General features: G+C 42.2%; 2 long non-coding RNA genes across 2 annotated transcripts in view; one reads left to right on the top strand and one right to left on the bottom strand.

Moving 5' to 3' along the window:
- LOC139002130 (uncharacterized) overlaps positions 1-20,555 on the bottom strand; it is an 89,766-nt gene that overhangs the window by 26,884 nt on the left and 42,327 nt on the right. The window lies entirely within an intron of this gene.
- Positions 15,757-18,575, top strand: LOC139002129 (uncharacterized). The gene is made up of 2 exons (XR_011470124.1): positions 15,757-16,134; positions 17,559-18,575. It is a non-coding gene; the product is annotated as an uncharacterized lncRNA (long non-coding RNA).

Here is a 20,555-nt window from a genome sequence, read left to right as displayed (position 1 = left end):
AGGCCGCTGTTGCTTGAATCTTTCCGTGGAGGGGTGCAGGTCTCCCCTTGGCTCTTGCAGTCGCGCTGTTTGCGAATCGTTGCCTCCGGGTTAGTAGCCGATCTCTGGATGCTGGTAAACGCTGCCTGAGATGGCGCGGTCTCGCCGCTGCGCTGGCGCCCAGAGGGAGGTTTCAGCCTCAATCTCTAACCATCCGCATTTTTTAGGAGTTTTCTGTCTTTCCTGGCTGCAGACTGTCTCTCAGCTGAACCTCCCCAGCTTGATCGGGCTGATTGTTACCCGTTTCAGCTGCTCGCCCCTATCTGGTCCGGGACAAAGCACCAACACGTCCGTCTAAGCCTCCGCCATTTTCTCCTCCCCCCAGATCCACATTCTTAACCCCAGCCTACCAAGCCTTTGTCCTGCCTATCCCTCCAGCCACTCTTATAATAACCCACAACATACATTTCAAAAGACTAGTGAATACAGTGCTCAAATTCAGGGGTCAGCATAAGTATAAGCTGAAAATTAGGCATTTGAGAACTACATAATTTATGTCTTTTGAAAAAATGACAAATTATAGTAGTCAGTTTACCATCTAAGATTAACTGTTCTGGATTTAAAAAAAAAAAAAAACAACCATGCTTAACCTCTTCTACACAAGTGCTTGATTTAGTGCTGCTGAAATAATCTCAGCATTCAGCTAAGTGAGGCAGTGAATGAGTATTTGGCCCTATTTTATGCCTAAGTTTTATTTTTAGACATCAATTTTCTTCCCCAAAAGCAGCAGAAATCTTCCACCTTGGATTAAACTGAAGTTACCCAAGTTGCAATCAGCACCCTTACAAAGGCTTCAGATGTCAGAAGCATCTTGTTCTGGTACATTTGGCTGGATTCCAGATGTGGGGCAAGGGGAAACAAAGAGAGGCGGCCTCTGTGATAAAACACAGCAACCAGAAAACCAGATGCTAAGGCCAATCAGACAGAAAAGAAAATTGAGGTCACTCCACAAGCATATAATAAAGAGAACAGAACAGCTATCCTGTACCCATCTTAAGAGCTCCAGACCAAATTGACTGCAGCCATCAGCACTAATTGTAACAATGATGACAACTTCACTGTGTTCTGGTCAGGTTCTCTCGCCTGCACTTCAGGAACACTCAAAACTAGTTCTGGTCTCCTAACTGCTGGCCTCAGTGTGACCAGAGCCACCGTGCAAGTCAATTCTCTTTTTGAAATACAAGAGCGTTTCCCATCACTCGCATCGTGCCGGTTCCCATTATGAATTCCTTCAGGAAGAGCAGCTTCCAGGGAACTACATTCTCTGCATCGCTTTTTAATTCACTGCCTCTCCACAGTGCTCATGGCACAGAGCCCGTTTGTGAAAGAAGTCATAACAAAAAGGAAAACTCTTTGTAGCAGCCTGGGGATGTCTCCTCGGCATCCACTTAGGTTTTAATAGGATTGACTTTGTTTAGATAGAAAAAAGAACAAAAGAGCAATTTTAGGATCATTCTCATTTTACTCAAAAAAAAAAAACACAAAACTCCCCTGATGTTTTACAGTGAAAATCTGCCACTTAAGGATTTATATATTGGGTTGAAACTTTGAAATTCTAGGGGTACTGTGTTTGCTCCAGGCTGTTTTATTTTTGTGGGGGGAGTTGTTCTTTGTTTGTTTGGAACCAGGTTACAGGTATGTGCTGGTACATTTTGGGAGTGGTGTAGAGGTACAGTGCCAGGGCAGCAGGAGTGAAGGAAAAGGGAAGAGACACTGGGGAGAAAGGAAAGGCAGTGTGAGGTGATTGTGCCTTGCTGGCTAAAATTTTAGAACAGAAAACAAGGCTACTTGCCCCATCACAAGGGAAGGCCTCCAGCATCCTCTACACTGGCCATAGCACCTCAGAACAATGTCAGATGAAGAGAGCAAAAGGCATTTACCTGTAGGTTTTCTGTATTGGTTTTCCCCATGGGGCTTTAGTGCTCATGTCCTTCCTGGTGGTACACCTGGCCCTTCGGGACAGCCACTGAGGAAGCCAGATATCATGCCTCACAGTTGGCACTTGGAGTCTGGAAATATGGGGCAGGAGGAACCACAGCCTCTGTGAGTGTCCCTGGGTCACATCAGGACTCTGTGGCTGTTGCAGCTCCCACGAGGTGGGTACAATGGAGGCCATTTGGAAGTCAGCCTCCCCGGGGCCGGGGTCAGCTGCTGAGGGTTGGAAATGAGGCAATGGCCCTGGGGCAAGGCCTCTCTGTTCAACCAGTTGAAGGGCCAGGAATCAGGGAAGGCCAAGAAAATCTAGAGAGGCTCATACATTGGGTCCAATGAAAGCAGCTATTTCAAACACGCGACACATTTATTATCTGATATTATGTATATTGGCAGACCATTAATCACCTATTCAGACCCCCTGTGGTCACTTTATCAGTTCAGTTTTCATGCACATATTGCTCAGCTACTGCTACCTGCTCACGTACTGGAACCTTCCTCAGCAGATTGCTCTCAGGTGGTGGAAGCTATGGTTCTGAAAGTTACACTCCTTCCCCACTGCCTACCCCAATGATGGCTTCAAGGCAAGAGACAACCCATGGTCCAGACTCCCCCCCCACCCAAACCCCCCCAGTGGGAATGAGACTGAGACTTCACTCAGAGCCACATCCTCACTTAGCTTCTATCTCTGCCCCATCCGGCTTCCCACACTTCCTTACAGGTTTCTCCTGAAAATATTCCCTCATTACTTATCCACAAATACTCATTTCTGGTGTGCTGGATCTTAGAAGCAGAGCCCCAGACAAAGCACGTGGTTAGGAAACCACAGTATATAGGAGGGACCAGGGCCCTACTGAGCCTCCATGGGCGATTTTCCAGTTCAGACTCCGATCATGAAATGTTTCTTCTTGCCAGAAGGACAGGTTATGTAATCCTCCTCAACAGTGCTCTATGCAAAAAAGGATATATTGCTGAACAGAAAGGGTTTTTTGCTTTTTGCTTGCTTGTTTTTGAGCAAGAACGTGTAAAGCCAACACAACAGACAAGAGAAAATGCCAGGGTTAACAAGGCCTGCAATTTGTTGAAAACATAAAGGCAGGAAGCAATTGAACAAGACTATTAAGTGAAGTGAGTTTTGAGCACGTGTAGATGTAAGGCCAAGGCTTTCTGGAATTAGTGGCCTCTCCCTCTTTAAAACACACCAAGAGAGGCTCACAGCACGACGGGTGCCTCTGGGAAGCTAGTTTGCTGTGTCTGCGTACTTCTATATCCATCCATTTGGTGTGTTATCATCATTAAATAATTTTAACTAACTATTATGTTAGTTGATTAAATCAGAGGGCCAGTCTAACTTGGTGTTTCTGTGACAACTAAGATGAATAAGATGAATGCTTTGGGAAGGCTAAATAAAAGCCAGGCACAAAGAGGGAGGGTATTGGATTCTGGTATTGGATTAGGTGTGGGAGGGACAAAAGCAAAAGACCGAAAGCAAATTGCAAAGGTCTAGAAGGAGCTGGAGTCTTTTGTAACAATCTGAATGCAAAGGTCTCTGGGTGCTTTCAAGAAACAAAAACTGGAAATGTTGAGTGGTGCATTATTGATTTACTAGTAGTCTGTGCAAGAAAGATAATTCAGAAAATCAAACAGCGGGCCCCCTACTCAGAACAAAGCCTTCATGCCCTCCACTCAGAAAGTGAGAAAATAATGGACATTTTCATATTTTAATGTTAAAAACAATCAAAATATATAATTTCGGTACCTTTAAAAAAAAACATACCAGCTACTGGGCCTAAGTGAGTCAGCTTTAAGGATTTTGACTAAAGCAATAAAAGCTCTGAAATATGATGAATTTTCACCACAGATAATGGGAGACAAAGTCTCTCTAACACAGAGGGGGAGCCACAGTGCATGAAGGTTATAGAATCTGGGCTCCACTACAATGGACTCTCCCTCATGTTGGTTTCAGTGCATCACCGACTTCTGATATCAGAATCCCATGCTATGGGGGTCACAGTTGTTACATTTAAATAGCATATGGCATAATAAGTGATATATACAGTGTTCCTCCTTCCCCAGTATGAGGTTAACCATCCCGACTCAGTCCCTAGGTCTTCCTTTCTAATCCATAAGTAAAGACCCCCTCCTTGTATCTACATGTCAAGAGGGTAGGGTGGATTGACCTGCAATGGATGATCAGAATCAAGGATTCCGTGTGAAGAAAACCCAATTTCGACATGACTTATTCCTGGCAGCGCACCACTCCCGGCTTTTATTAAGTGATGCTTTCTAATGGACTGCTTTCTGGCATGTGCTTGTGCCTGTGTACACCTAAATTAGTGGCTTTCAGTCCGTAGAATTTAAAGCTGTAGCTCACCCGACCAGCTGGTGCACAAGAAAAAAAGGCTGGCCGAGTCCCGTGCACATGGCTCAGTGGGTCATTTCAAAGCAGAGCAGTTATCAGGCTGGCTTTGTACCAGTGAGTTATCTGTACGGCTGAGTCAGTTCTGCCAAATAACTTTTGCTTATAAAGCACCATTGCTTCAGCCCTACCTCCTACTCACAACCCATTCCTAAATTAGAGTCAGAAAATGTTCAAGTTCTGAGACACAAGGGACATGGAATATTTCACATCTACCCTCCCCTCCTTGGAAATAGGGCCAGAGCTTTCCTTGTGGAGAATCCATTCTCACCCAGCAAGCCTACCATCTTTTCTGCCATTAAAAATATACAGATTGAAGCTCTCCTATGGGTCACAAACTATACAGGGACGAGTCAGTCCCTAATCTCAAAATCTCAGTCTGGTGCCAAAAGAGATGGGTTATATAAACAAATAAGGTATAGCACAGAGATACAGGCAGCTATAAGGACCCCCACCAGGTGCTACCAAAGGACAGAAGAAAAATACTGGAGCTTGGAGGGGACAGGGTAGGAAGGGGAGCTTCTTGAAGCCTCAGTTTTGAAAGGCCAAGAGAAACTGGCCTGTGAGGAAGAGTAGAGGGAAGTGCGGGGAGGGAAGATATTCTACCCAGACAACAGGACAGAGTTAGACAGCTGCAAGAGAGAAAATAAATATCAAGCAAGCCGTGTGGAAGGGAAGATGCTGGGAGGGGAGCAAGGGCTAGATAATGACCTTTCTTGTAAGCTACGCTAAGGAAATAGGAAGCTACTGATGAAGTCAAATTTGTGTTTTCGGAAAATCACACCATAGGATTGTAGCAGATGAATAAACAGAGCCAGTCTGAAAGCATCAACTAAGTAAATGTGACAGGAAACCATTTAAAAGCAAACTTTATAGTGTGAAGTAGATAAGACGTGAAAGGACACTGACAGACACCACCACCATTTTCCTCTTTCCTCGCTAACGCAGCTCCTTTTCTGCCCAGTGCTGTGCAGGACCGACCACCTCTAGCTAAAAGGAGAACCGGGAAAGGCTCCAGAAAAGGGAAAACAAGATGACCACAACTGGCTCAGAATGGGAGTAAGTATCCTCTGTATTTGGGAAAGAAGGTGCTGGGTAGTGACCATTGTGAAGAGTTGGGTTTAGGCAAGCCAGACAGAACTTCCCAAATTTCTTGGAAATTGAGTCTAGCAACTAACCATGGTTACAGGACTCTTGAGTATTGAAGTCTAATTAAAATATGTCTGCTTTTTCCTCTTTTCTAACTTAGAGTCCAGAGGAAGCAGGACAGCATGGACACCCTCTTTCATTGCTTTGTATCAAAAATAAATTACAGGCATACCTCATATTATTTTTTAAAAATATATATTTTATTGACTTTTTACAGAGAGGAAGGGAGAGGGATAGAGAGTTAGAAACATCAATGAGAGAGAAACATCAATCAGCTGCCTCCTGCACACCCCCTACTGGGGATGTGCCCGCAACCAAGGTACATACCCTTGACCAGAATCAAACCTGGGACCTTTCAATTAAATTTTTAAAATCAAATTTAAAAAGAACATTTTGAGATTGTTTTTAGACAGTGGGTCATAAACAAAGGTCTGTTGGAAGCATTTCTATGGAAACCTTTGTGTCATAAAAGCAATAGATGCCAAAGCAGCACCTGATGGCAAATGCCTTTGCTCTACTTTTTGAGTATTGATTTGATGGCTGGAGCTGCAGCAGCCATCCTACTGATGTGAGGAATTAAGTAGGAGGACTGAAAATTTCACATAGTAAGGATGATAGTGCAAGAAGATAAAAAGAACCTGGGTTTGATATGATATTTTTGAGTCCCTGTAGCTGTATGTTCTGGATCTTTTACTTTTAGACTTCCTATTAATTTACACTGCTGTGAGTTGGACCATCAAGTGTGTCTAAACATTCCAAGTAACACAAAATAAAAATAACATTTACCTGATGAAGAGCTACTGACATAGGAAGTAGGTTCCATTTTTGCCTCCAAAAATAAATCCATAAAAAAAACAATCTCTCCTTTCACCACAAAAAAATATACTGAAAGGAATTGTATTATCTTTTAACAGAGCAAAGTTAGAGACATTCATTTGCTTGTTAATGTTAACAAAACAACTTGTAATTGTGAAGCTAAAACAAACATTAGTTATGAGCCATTGGAAGTTTGTAGCAAGCTTAATGCGCCTTATGCTTTTTATAGGAAGATTTCTAACAGCAGAACCACATTCACCTTAAATTTCCTATTTCTTTTTAGTGTCCACATTAAAAGGAAAACACTGATTCTCAACTGAAGCATAATCTTGCAGATAGGGGAGTTTTCTATTATAAAACTAGAAAAGAGCTTGGCTAGCTATTTGACTCTCCAGAGCCCCTGTTCTTCCTTCTTACTCTCAAAGAGAAAAGAATAAATACCTGTTTTCACTTGATCTTAGCCAAAAGGCCGAGAAGCGATAAAATACCTGTTTTCAAGAGGCCTTTAAAAATAAGTCTGTAAAGTAGTAAAGTAACTTTATAGTATACAACTAGGATTTGTATATTTGTAGAAATGATAAATTCAATGTCACAACATAATTTTATGCATTTCAATGTTATAAGGTTGGTGTGAAATTTATAAAGTGAAAACTAAACAAAGGACAACAGAAAAGCTTTTAGTTGGCCTATCGACTGTTCAAATGCAGAGTACATAAGTTTGACTCATTCAGACACATGAGGTCATTGGTTCACTCATAGAGGGAGCTGCTCAGATGCACCTGCTAGGTCAGCCTCTGCTCAGTTCTGTTTGTTTCTATAGCTAGACATTCTACAGGAAGGCGGGTGGTGGGGGTGTGGGTTCAGTAAAGACACTTGCAAACTTAGGCAAACAGAGAGAGACACCAGCCAATGCTGAGGGAGGATTGTTAAAAGTGCAGCATCTTTGCCAGTGTCTCCATTTGGTCAGGCAGTGAAATCCAGGCCCAGCATGATTCACAGTGGAATGGTGACCCTGCTTCTCCTTGTACTGGCTTCCAATTCTTACTTTCCAAAGATTAGCTACCACCTTATTTGAGAAATAGGAAATATCTCATTTACACTCCACTCTACCAAATCCATCTTCTGGCAATTCTTCCCTGTATCAATTCTGTCCCCTTTAACCTTTCCCTAGACCTCAGCCTTTCTAACCCTCCTACTCCCAATCCCTTATCCCACTTTCTCCATGCCTACAAATGCTGAATAACATTCCTAGACCCTGTTGTTCTCTCTGTTATGACTCTAATTCCCACTTACCATTACCTTCTGAGTTGTATCTGGGGCTATATCTATTGCCTCATTACATACTGGTCACAGTCCTGTGAACCAGACTCTTCCCTCTACCAATCCTGAAATCATTTCTGACAGGCCCCAGGGACACCAGTGACAAACCCAGAGATGTTCTTAAACCATGAAAGACATTTAGCTACTCCATTCTTGCCACAGAAATAGGGTGTTTCTGTATTTGTGGGGGAGGAATTGGCATATTAGAAGAGCACATTAGGTGAATAAATAAGGATGGATGAAAGGACTGCTATGAGCAATGTTTATAGGAGGTCCTATCTGCTGAAAAGATAAACTAACCAACAAAACAAAGCAAAACAAAACAATAATTTTTTTCTCCTGCATTTCATTCCCCCTTTTGGTAGTATTGGCAGAAAATATTTCACTGCTACTAAGCATATAGTAATGTTATATACACGGTAAGTCTAAAACACCATCATGTGAAATATTATAATTTCCATTTTAGAGATGGAGGCACTGAGGTTTAGAGAGGTTAAGTAACTTGTTCAGGGTCATAGTTGGCATATGGCAAAGTCAAGACTTTAAATTACATCAGGCTCAGGATTTCAAGACCTGCTATGAACCACACTGCTATGAAACCTCAGAAGTGACATTAGTGATTCACCACCCCAAGGTTATTCTCCTGAGAACCAACTGTCAAGGAGCAAATGGTTCCTTCCAATGTAGACTTAGCCTTTTGTGAATCTTGCCTTTTCCTGAGCTTTGGCCCTGATTCCAAAAAGTTACTTTCTCTCAGCAAGTGGTCGATGATGGTTTTAAAACCATATAAACTACTATTGGACCTTTACCTATCAGGTCAAAAAAGAGATTAGTGCAATAATTCCCAAATACCCTCTCTGCTTCCACTTAGCTCTCCAAATAGGGTAAATGTCCATTCCATTAATAGTAGTCTCTTTCACTTTCAAAAGTGTTCCAGTTTGGGTGATAAATTATATGTTCACCCCACCCACATACCACTGCCATCTTAGTTTTCTTCAAACATCGATTTCAACATGAAATCAATCTGCTAAAATTTTAAGAACTCCTGCTAGATGTATAGGGAACATTTCTGCCTGCTCAGCAACCTACCCTTCAGAGGAAACTTCCTTCCCCATTTCATTTCATTTCATTCCAGGGAAACTGTTAATCACTACTGGTCACACTGTCCTACCCTAACATCCCAACCAAGGATAGGCTAATAATCCTGGTGTGGTGAATCATTGCAACCCATTCCAAGAGTGGGCAAGTGATCCAAGAAAGGCCAAAGCACTACTGGACATTAAGTGAGAAGAATTTTCTGCTAGGTTTGTAGGCTAGGATATTGTATTTGGAACTACTGGCAGCAATAATTCCTGCCACATGCAGAGCACTGTTCGACAGAAATCAATCAGTGATGAGGAGTACACAGAGAGGCTGAGGGTGGATTGTGATGGCAAGAAGGTGAGTGCACCAAAGCAGACATAAGTGCCCCCAATAAGCATGGCCTCATATCATTGGTCCCCACACTCCTTAATTCTATAAACTACTCCAGTATCTTTCCATTTTATGTGTACCAACAAAATCTTTTTCTGCTCAAGATAATTTGAAATTGGTTATCTTAATTTGCATATAAAAGTGCCCTGACAATGGTGAAAAGTGCCAAATTCACCTTCAATAATATTCAAAGATATGAAAAAAATCTAAATAAGATCCCGTTTCCAACTGAGCAGAATGGCAAAGAAGTAGATAGATAGACAGATCGATAGATAAATACATTGAATAGTCAGTTCTAAGAAAGATATTTGGAGACCATTGCTCATATCATTGGTGATGGTATACACTCATATACAACTTTCTGGAAAGCAATTTGGCAATACATATCAAAATTCATTTAAAATTGCAAGATCTTTTGTACCACTTAAGGTGGGCTTAGCAAGAAGCAACAGATTTAAAACTTAAGCAAGAGGCAAATTTATTAGAAGGACATTATTGGGGAACTCCAGAATGGAAGGAAGAACAACCAAGCTACAAAAAGAGCAGAGCCCACACAATTCCAGGAAAAATGGGAACCCTGTGCAGGAACCCTGGAGACTTCTTAGGTTTGGTTTTATGGTAACTCAGTTCCACTCAACTTCCACCTGAGTAGGTCACTCACTGTTCTAATGTCCAAATGGGAAAGACCAAACATTGATTACATCTACTCTTGGGAATGCCAGCTATGGCAGGGGAAGAAGAGAGGGCAATAGGATATAAGCTACACAGTAAGCTCATTGGAAAATTGCCATGCACCTTTGGCTGCTCTCCTTCCCCCCTACCCCCCCCCCCCCCCCCCGCCACACACACACACACACACTCATGTTCCTGAATAGGCAAAGATGCAACCACCACCCAAATACTCTATGAACAATGGCAAGTTCACTCACCTCCTTCACAATGGGAAGTGGTCTGAAGTTACACACAGCTGCTATATCCAAGAGTAATAATAGATTTCACAAAGCCTCAACTCATCAAGACCAGTGCTTTTCAATCATTTGTAGTAAATGAATAGCAAATTTTTGTTTCTAATCTGACATGAAAAAATTCATTGGGAAAATGCAATAAAAATGAATTGCTGGAAAAATGAAAATTCAAAAAATAAAATGCAAGCCTTGATTTTTTTTAACTATTACATACAATAGGCATAGAAATTTTGATACCAGTTTCATAGAATAATTTTAAATACTTACTCTCTATTTTTGCAACATGAACCAGTAATAAACAGCTTGCAGACTGGCACCAGCCTGCAGATCCCACAATCTGGGAGCTTTTATTGCAATTCTCTTATTAGGAATAGCCACAGGCACCATTCAGTATCCAGATCTGCCTCAGTCACTGCATTAATTTGCTCCAATGAGGAGACAACATATGGACAGCAGTTGCAATAAGAACCACCACCTGATTAAAGAATAATATGCTGGGCAGCTTTGCTGGCACCAGCTCCAGCTAATCTTTCCATGGCTCAAGCTCCCATCAGACACATGTGCCAGGGTTCCAGCTTCCAGAAGGTGACCTCATTGCTGGGATCCCAGAGCTCTAAATTCTTTTATTTTTATTTAATTTAGAGAGGAAGGGAGAGAGAGAAAGAGCTAGAAACATCAATGATGAGAGAGAATCATTGATTGGCTGCCTCCTGCAAGCCCCCCACTAAGGATTGAGCCGCAACCCAGGCATATGCCCTTGACTGGAACTGAACTCTTCAGTCCACAGGCCGACACTATCCACTGAGCCAAACCAGCTAGGGCCAGAGCACTAAATTCTTACACAGTAGAAGTGACTTCCTACTGTTTACCAAGCTCCTCACTATCTTCTGATTTTCTAACTTCTCAGTCACCTGGTTTCCTGCATTAAATACTCTCTGTTGTAAATACTTAAAGTGGATGCTATTTTCCCAGAAAACCTACCTATTTGTCAACTAAGAATGAACAGGCTAGTCCCTGTGGGGCTATATTTAACACACTTTGTTCTGAGTATATAATAGGAATGCTTATCCTTGGAAACTTTTAGCATCCCCAAATTAGCTCTTTCATCTCTTTTGTAAAGTCTGTTTAGAATAGGAGAGCCAAATGACAGCTTTTTGCATAGCCCATACCTTCAAAATAACTTATCAAGAGCAATACCACATCCTAGGATATATCCAAAAGCTTGAAAGATGTACATGAGGATATTCATAGCTTATTTTCATCCAGTTCCTTGGGTTAGCCATTTCAAACACTGATGACAATGGAAAGAAAGGCTTGTGGTGTGTGTTTTTTATGTATCAAAAAAAGTAAAAAAGCAACAACCAACAAACAAAAAATAGACTTGAAAGGCTGGCTCATCAATATAATTTCTGAAGATTCCATGTTTAATTTGAGCCAAAGATTGCTGCGTGTCTGACTATTTCCTGTGCCCTGATTACTGCACTGCCTTCAGATCTCTGACCACACCCCTTGCCGTCTGCAATCACTCGCCTTGAGCTTGATTCCTAACTCTGCTGAGTTTAGGGATCCCATTTTCATCTCATCTCTCTTCTCTGCAGTCCTGGCCCATGGAGACAGTTAGCAATGTGCATGTTTAAAGAATTCTGCAGCCTGGCTCAGCAATCTACCTCTTGTGGGAAAGAAGATTCTTCTGAGCTCCAGGAGACCAGAAGGTATGCCATGCACATTCACATATGTCCAAACTAATGCACGAGAGGGAGGTATGCCATGCACATACACATATGTCTAAACCAGTGGTTCTCAACCTTCCTAGTGCTGCGACCCTTTAATACAGTTCATGTTGTGGTGACCCCCAATCATAAAATTATTTTCATTGCTACTTCATAACTGTAATTTTACTACTGTTATGAATCGTAATGTAAATATCTGATATGCAGGATGTATTTTTTATTGTTATAAATTGAACATAATTAAAGCATAGTGATTAAAACAATATGTAATTATATATGTGTTTTCCAATGGTCTTAGGCGACCCCTGTGAAAGGGTCATTCAACCCCCAAAGGGGTTTCAACCCACAGGTTGAGAACCACTGGTCTAAACTAATGCACGAGAGGGAGGTATGCCGTGCATATACACATATGTCCAAATTAATGTTTTTAGTTCTTGCAGGCCTTGAGAGCGTGCATAGCCCAAGAATGACAGAGGGGAAGGAATTCAATTAGCACAGCATACAGCAATGGTCTGCACTCACCAAGCCATCAAACTTTTAATTAAAGCTGGCTGCTTAGACTAGCTCACTGAATATAGGTGAGCACTATAGCAACACTTTCAGTGGATCTCAATTTCTGAAACTTCCTTTGAAAATATTTTCTTCACTGTACCCTCAAAGGCATGTATGTGCTAAATTTTAATTAACCTTTGTTATAAAGACAGCAATAATGAAAAAGAGAGATAAGAGATTGGGCCAAGTATGGTTGCCAGACAAAATATAGAACACCTAGTTAAATTTGAATTCAGATAATATTTTAATACAAGTATGTCTTAGACACATTTGGGACATACATATACTAAATCAAATCCCTCATTGGTTATTTAACTGGGAGTTTTGTGTTTTTATTTGCTATTTCAGGCAACTCTATAGGTAGGGGCAGTTGGCATTAGAATCTTGTTATATACAGATTCTTGTTATATACACTGGGCAAGGGAGTATAATGGAGTGGCTAAGAACCAAGGCTATGGAGCGAGGTTGCCTAGGTTTGAATCATATCACCTCCACTTAATGATTGTGACCTTCACCAGGACCAACTTCATAATTTATGGGGTCAGGATCTCTCCTCAGCTTCATTCTCTTCATTTGGAAACTGCTAACAGACACCCAGATCTTCACCTTGATGAGATGCCCAGTTGCCTGAGGGTGGGAGATGGATGAGATATCTGGCTACCACTTACCAGGAGCTTTCACATTTCTGTCCCAGAACGTAGAAGGGAGCCACACTGCCTTTCACCCTGCACAATCCAATGGCTAATTTCAAATACTATCTTTCTCTAGGTATCTGTTGTTTGCAGCCACCATCAGTATTAGTTGGGGGTTCATTTTTTGGTAGCAACAGAAAGAAACCCAGAATAACAAGCAAAACATGGACTTGGGGGGAAGGAGTCTAAGGTTATTCACGTGACTCAAGCAGGGGCTGCACAGACACTTCAGGAAGGACAGGAGGAGGAGCAGTGCAATGTCAGAGCCCAGCTGCAAACCCATCTTTTCTGCCTTTGTCTGTCAGGTCTCCACATCTTTTGGGGGCTGCCAGCTTGAATCCAGGTGCTCTCTTCCTGGGTCAGAATGATTAGGGAGAAGGACTGAGAATGATGGCACAGCCAGTGCCTCTGAGGGAATCGCATTTCCCCCTTGGAGTCTATTGTGAGTTTTGGCCCAGTAACCCTGTTAGGACTCTATTATAAAAAAATAATAATAATCAGAGATATAATATATGTATGAACAAAGCTTTATATTACAGTGAAAAATTGCAAGCAAGTTAAATGTCCAATAATAGGGGGAAGATTAAAATAACAAAATGGGGAAATAAAATATGGGATATTACTGTAATTATTTATAAAGTGAATGCTGGATTGGTATTTAATGTATTGGGAAGTTCTCATATAAAATTTATAATTCATGTCAGACTTTTATATAAGAAAAATTAAAACTCACCAATCTCACCGCCCAGATATAATTTTACTGTTCACAGCTAGATTGCCTCCATTTTTCTAATGAGTCTGGAAATTATTTTTTAATTAAGATTTCTGATTGCTCATGAATCTGGCTGCAACATGCCTTTCAAATGGATTTTCTTTGTTTCTTGAACTAGACACTCAAGAGAAACCAACTAACTTGGTTTCCCAAATGCCTCATGCTTATCCCCACAAGTTGTCTGCCTTACAGACAGCATTTGTGATTTCAGGATCCACAGAAGTCCATGTTTTTCATGAAACCTCAGCCAACTCCTGCGGATGTCACCGGCCACCACACTCCTCTACATTTTGCTGTATCACTTCACACCAGAAAACTTATGTGTGTTCTGTGGTTAGTTTCAAAAGCATGGAAAAATTCTAAAACTTGACACATTGTTTTTGCCAGGTAGAAGGAGGGAAGAGAGGCAAGGGGGATGGGAGCAGAAAGAGAGAATAGAAAAAAAACCACATAGACTATTTCAGTTTAAAGATGTTAGAGAGTAAAGAAAACATTGACAACCAAAATGCAATGTGATCCTTGATTAGGTCTTCAATCAAACAACTGCTACAGGCGTCTCAAACTCATGTGTGTATGAATCACTGGATTCCTGTCAAAATACAGAGATGCTTAAGTTGCTAGTTTATGGATCAAACTTTAAGAAGCAAAAATCCGAAGGTCATTTTGAGGACTACTAGAAAAAAAAATGATTACATATTAGGTGATATATCAATGTTTCAATTCTTCAGTGTGATAAGGGTACGTGATTATATGAGATAATGTCATTTGTAGGAGATATGTATGGAAGTGATTATGGGTAAAGTGTCATGATCTTTTGTAACTTGCTTTCAAATGGTTTAGCAGTAAAATCATGTATGTAATTATGTATATGAAAAGTAAAAAATTGAGTGAAATATTAACAATTGATGAATCTTGGTGAAAGGTATACGTGTTCACTCTACGTCACTTCAGCTTTTTTCTTTTTTTCTCTGTGTTTTTAACATTTTTATTGATTTTATTGGGGTTACATTGGTTAGTTAATAAAATTATATAGGCTTCAAGTGTACAATTCTATAATTCATCATCTGTATATTGTATTGTGTGTTTACTACTTGAAGTCTAGTCTCCCTCTGTCACCATTTGTACCCCCTATCTAATTTTCTACCTGCCCCTACCCCCTTTCCCTCTGTAATTACTATACTGATGTCTGTATCCATGAGGTTATTTTTCCTTAATCCCTTCATCTATTTTATCTAATCTCCCAATCCCCCTATCCCTGACAGCTGTTCAGCTTTTTTCTGATTTTGAAAATCTTCAGAATCAAAACATCTATGAAATGATAAATAAAAATAATTCATAACTCTAAACTATATGCCCGAGATGAGTCAATACATCTGGAGCAAGGCCTAGGAATCTATATCTTAACTAACACTCCAGAGACTTCTATTATAGATCATACACAGACCACATTTTGAGCTGTTTTAAATATTGTTTGATGGATGATTCAAATCCTTGAAATGGTGGGATCCCCAGGTGTGAAATATTATCATAAACTCTGCGAGTTAAATTTGGTTTGCCTAGTAGCTCATGCCAAACCCTCATTTCTCAAACAGCATCTTTCTTTACTTAGGGATCTTCATCCCAATTCACAACATGAGGAGATATTGACAGATGACAACTACCTGTCTTTTACCTTTCGCAGGTAGGTACCTTTATTAGTTCCCTATGCTGCATAACAAATTACCACTGACTTAATAGATAAAAACAACATGCCATTATGATTTCATGATCTCCATAGGTCAGGTGTCCAGACACAGCCTAATTGAATGTTGTGTTCAGGCTGCAGTGCAGGTGTGAACAGGGCTGCTCCCTCGTCTGAGGCCTGGAGTCCCCTTCGAAGCTCACTGACTGTGGGAAGAGCTCAGGAGATTTATCTCAGTGCTGCGGCAGATGCAATGGCGTGAGCACACTCCGCCTGCACAAGCTTCCTCGGCACACCAGGAAGTGGCATCGCCCGCCTGAGAAGACCCCCTGGAGCCCCCACATAGTACCCTGGTCTTTCCTACTATTGGTTGCCCTATGGATGTTGTAAACTTCTGATTGGTCTGGAATGTTATATATACTGCTGCACTCACACAATAAAGTTGGATTTGCGTCACTGAACCGTCCCCGGAGTCGGGCATGCTTCGTTAGGACTCCGTTCGGCCTCACCCCCGCGGACCCCCCTGTATCAGCTGGCGCCACGAACAGGGACTCCCGGATCAAAAGGAAAGTCGGCAGGCAAGCCTAAGGTCGGGTGAGTGCACCTCTGTAACAATGGGTAACCTTCCCCCCTCAGTCCGAGCCCCTCAGGCTCGGGCACTCCATGCGCTGTTACAGAGTAGACGAGTAAAAGTTACGGAAAAAGAATTATAGAAATTATGGGAAATTCTTTTAGAATTTAACCCCTGGCTCTCCGCCACCGGCGGTGCGGGCGGGGGAACAGAAGACCCTTTACCTCCCTATTCCCCTCCAGAGCCCTCTGCCCCCACAGATTCCTGGGCTGTTTTCGATAAGACAAAAGAAGTTTCTCAAAGCTCAAGGAAGGCTGAAACTGAGAGAGAAAAAACCTCTAGCGAGGTGAAAGCAGGGAAGTCTCACCAGGAGGCTTCCTGCCGGAGTCACTCCCTCGCTCCCCTAGCAGAGCGAACAAAAAGTTTAACTGCCCATCGGCCCCCAAGTAAAAAAAAAAAAAAAAAAAAAAAAAAAAAAAAAGGGGGGGGGGCCGTTGCCATGGAGGTTGCCATGGAAAGCAGGGAGAGAGAGTTCTTTGTTGATTTTTGCTTATCTAAGGTATGCGAGGACCCTAGCTGCTGGCAGACAAACTTATCTCTGTCCAGTTTTCTTCTCTTTAACCCTTCCAATACTAAATTAGACTAATACAATATACTTAAGATTACACGAGAAAGGAAGCACCTACTTTTATTAATCTAAAGAAATGCTGAATGTTTAACTTGCCAGCTAAAAGTTTAAAGTTCTAGTTAAATTAAATTGGGAACAGGCTGTGCGACCTGCTTCCTCCCTCCCCTGCATTTTCTCCAACCTCATATAACTATACATAATTTTCCAAAATGAAGCATTGCTGGGTTAAATGATAAACATCTAAGTATTTTAAAATAGCATACAATACTGAAACATTGATTGCTAGATGTGTTTTAATTCACCAGCTCTTAGTATATATACTTTCTTGAAAGTAAGAGAAATACTTAATGGAAGGTCTGAGGCATGGTTATGCATTTTTGAAGGACATAGAAAGAAGGTTTGAAGGCTAATTTGAAAGTGTAAAATTTGTGAAGGTTATGTATGTGATGAGAAGGAAAAGAGAAATGTTGAAAGAAAGTGAAGTTTCAGTCTCCAAGCCTGGCAGGACAGGGTAGCTGGACACTTCTTAAGCTAAACCAGAATATTCAGAAAAACAGCAAGAATTAAGGTTCAATACAAATAAGAAGTTAAGCCAGCACAGTGTCTTATTTCTTATCCAACCATCCAGGTCCCCGGCTTCCACTGCTCCTTTATAACAGTGCATTCTAACATTTCCTCCCATTTTCAAACATTGGGGAGGTCTCAGGGACGTACCAACACCTCTCCCCTTGGTCCGATGGAAAGATCCACTAACCGGAGCCTGGAAGGGCCCCGATCCACTCTTAACCCAAGGGAGAGGGTCTGCTTGTATTTTTCCAGAAGGTGAGAAAAATCCCGCATGGATTCCTGCCCGTAACATCAAACCCTGCACCACCAGCGATGAGCCGTAGACCGTCACCACCACCACCATCACCCCCGGTAGAGGAAATGGAGGACCTGACCATAGAGGACAACCAGCCCTGACAGCGGAGGCAACCAAGACACCGACAGGCCCTCAAGAACCTACAGGATCAAGCTGCACGCATGGCACCAGAAGGCAATGCGTCAGAAGGGACATTATTCCTATTAATGTGTGCCTTCATAACAGTGAACTCTCAGGCGCGAGCACAACATGTATGGGCGGCCATACCTCATCCAAGGGTGCTCATGCCTGTCAGCGCCAACAGCCTACAATTCCCCGCTGTCCAAGTGTCTGACTGCTTTGTGGGCTTACCCTGTGATGGAGCGGAACCGGTCTCATTGCCATAGAACTGGACAGTATGGGCTGATAGCAGTAGCCCTAACCTCCTTAAGTGGACTCTAGATAATGGGACTGCCCCGGGACAAGGGTAGATATACCTAGCACCTCATGCAGTAATACCTGAGTGAAACCCGTTGAGTTTAGTTTCTTAAGTGATGCCCTCAGCTGTCTAATCTCCTGGTTAAACCCAGCCAACCTCCTCATTTGGGGAGTCATGATAGTAGGATTTGCCATAGGAATAGTATTATTTCGCTGTTTATACAACATGTTCAATAAGCTAAGTGCTCAGCAAGCCATGATCATACACGTCCAGCAGGCGCTAATAAGAAAAGAAGGGGGAGATGTGGGAAGAGCTCAGGAGATTTATCTCAGTGCTGCGGCAGATGCAATGGCGTGAGCACACTCCGCCTATACAGGCTTCCTCGGCACACCAGGAAGTGGCATCGCCCGCCTGAGAAGACCCCCTGGAGCCCCCACATAGTACCCTGGTCTTTCCTACTATTGGTTGCCCTATGGATGTTGTAAACTTCTGATTGGTCTGGAATGTTATATATACTGCTGCACTCACACAATAAAGTTGGATTTGCGTCACTGAACCGTCCCCGGAGTCGGGCATGCTTCGTTAGGACTCCGTTCGGCCTCACCCCCGCGGACCCCCCTGTATCAACTGACTACTGGCAGAATCTGGTTTCTTGCAGCTGAGTTCCTCAGCAACTAGAAGCCACCCACCACTCCCTGGTACATGGCCCTCTCCACAATGTGGCAGTGTGCTTCTTTAAGGCCAGCAGGAGAGTGTCACCGCTTCACATTTCTGAGCCTCTGTTAAGGGACTCACTGGTTAGGTCAGGCCCACCCAGAATAATCTCCTTTTTGATGACCTCAAAACTGCAAAATCTCTTCACCTTTGTCATACAGTGTAATCTCATCAAGGCTGTGGCTAGCCAATCATATCCACACACCCAGTCCACATGCAAGCGGAGGGGGTTATAAAGAGTGTGTATGCCAGGAAGCAAGAATGTGAGACCACCTTTGAGTTCTGCCTATTATAGTACCTGCAGCAGCCAGACTCTAGGATGGCCCTCAGTGACCTTGTATAATCCTCTCCTACACTACACCAGGGTTGGTCTGTAGAACCAATAGAATATAGCAGAAAAAATACTTTACTTCTGAGATTAGGTTATAAAAGGAACTGCAATTCTGTTTTGGTTTCTCTCGCTCTCTGATCACTCACTCTGGGGGAAACCAGCTTCATGTTGTGTGAACAGCCTTGGGGGTGGAGAAAGTGGGCTATAAGGCAAGGAACTGAAGCCCTGACTGGCCAGCATGGCTCAGTTGTTGAGCATTGACCTATGAACCAGAAGGTCACAGTTTGATTTTTGGTCAACGCACATGCCTGATTGCAGGCTTGATCCCCAGTAGTGGGCATGCAGGAAGCAGCCGATCAATGATTCTCTCTCATCATTGATGTTCCTATCTCTCTTTCCCTTCCTCTCTGAAATCAATAAAAATATATATTTTTAAAAAGGAACTGAAGCCTTCAACCAACAACCAGGTGAATGAGCTTGTAAGCAGTTTCTCCAGCCCCTTTAGATGACCATGGCTCTGGCCAACACTTTAGCTGCAATCCCATGAGAGACCCTGAGCCATACCATCCAGCTAAACATCTTCCAGATGCCTAATGCACAGAAACTGAGATAATGTTTGTTTTTAAACTGCTGAGTTTTGGGATGATTTGTCATGTAGCAGTAGATAACCAATATAATAATTATCCCAGACCTGACTAACCGAGAAAGAGTGAAAGATACCTGAATCTTTCTCCCCTAGTGCCACAGGAAAAGCACACATGCAGTAGGAGTTAATAAGTCCACAAAGATAGAGCAGAGGGCAGAGGCAATTTGTATGGTGCAAGGGCAGCGGTGGTAATTTTTTTGCCTCTGGACCCAGTCAAATGTCATGCCTTAGTGTCATGCCTATTCTCTTCAACATCATGAGCCAATAACGCATTCCTTTTTCCCCCCATTTAAATTCAGAACTCTCCAAAGTAAATTTAGGCCTGCTGAAAACATTTTGGAACTCTCTCCAGCCAACAAGTTTAAATTGATACTGATGTGCAATGTAGTCAGCCCAAGACAGTCATTTGTCCCCCTCCCCACTCTCTTGATGGCTGTGATGAAACTGATTTGAATCTGGTTTCTGTCACTTGCAACCAGGAGTCCTGACTCATAAAAGCCCTCTATAGGACTGGTTTCATGCCTTACTCTGGTCATTTTCTTTTTTATTGCATCTTTCCCTCCAAGGTCATGTTGGCTGGTCCTGAATCATAAGTTAGGTCATGCTTTTCAGGTTTCCTAAAAAATAAGTGCTGTTTACTTGTGTTTCTAAGAAAGCTCTTAAGGCATTTTCTCCCAAGGAAGCCTTAACATGTTGAGAATATAGCAATTTGACTAAATGATCTACATTTATCCAGGGTAAATTTCCGCTATAGTATATGATATTTTGCTTCCTAAGTTAGCGAATCAAACACTCTCTGGGTACTGAGCCAACTGTTCAAGCTGAAGCAGGCTGAGCAGTCATTG

The sequence above is a fragment of the Myotis yumanensis genome, unplaced genomic scaffold (genome assembly GCF_028538775.1).
Source record: "Myotis yumanensis isolate MYYU_CA2020_CCGP unplaced genomic scaffold, mMyoYum1.0.hap1 SCAF_2, whole genome shotgun sequence".
NCBI classification, from domain to species: domain Eukaryota; kingdom Metazoa; phylum Chordata; class Mammalia; order Chiroptera; family Vespertilionidae; genus Myotis; species Myotis yumanensis.
This window is presented reverse-complemented; position numbering and strand designations above follow the sequence as displayed.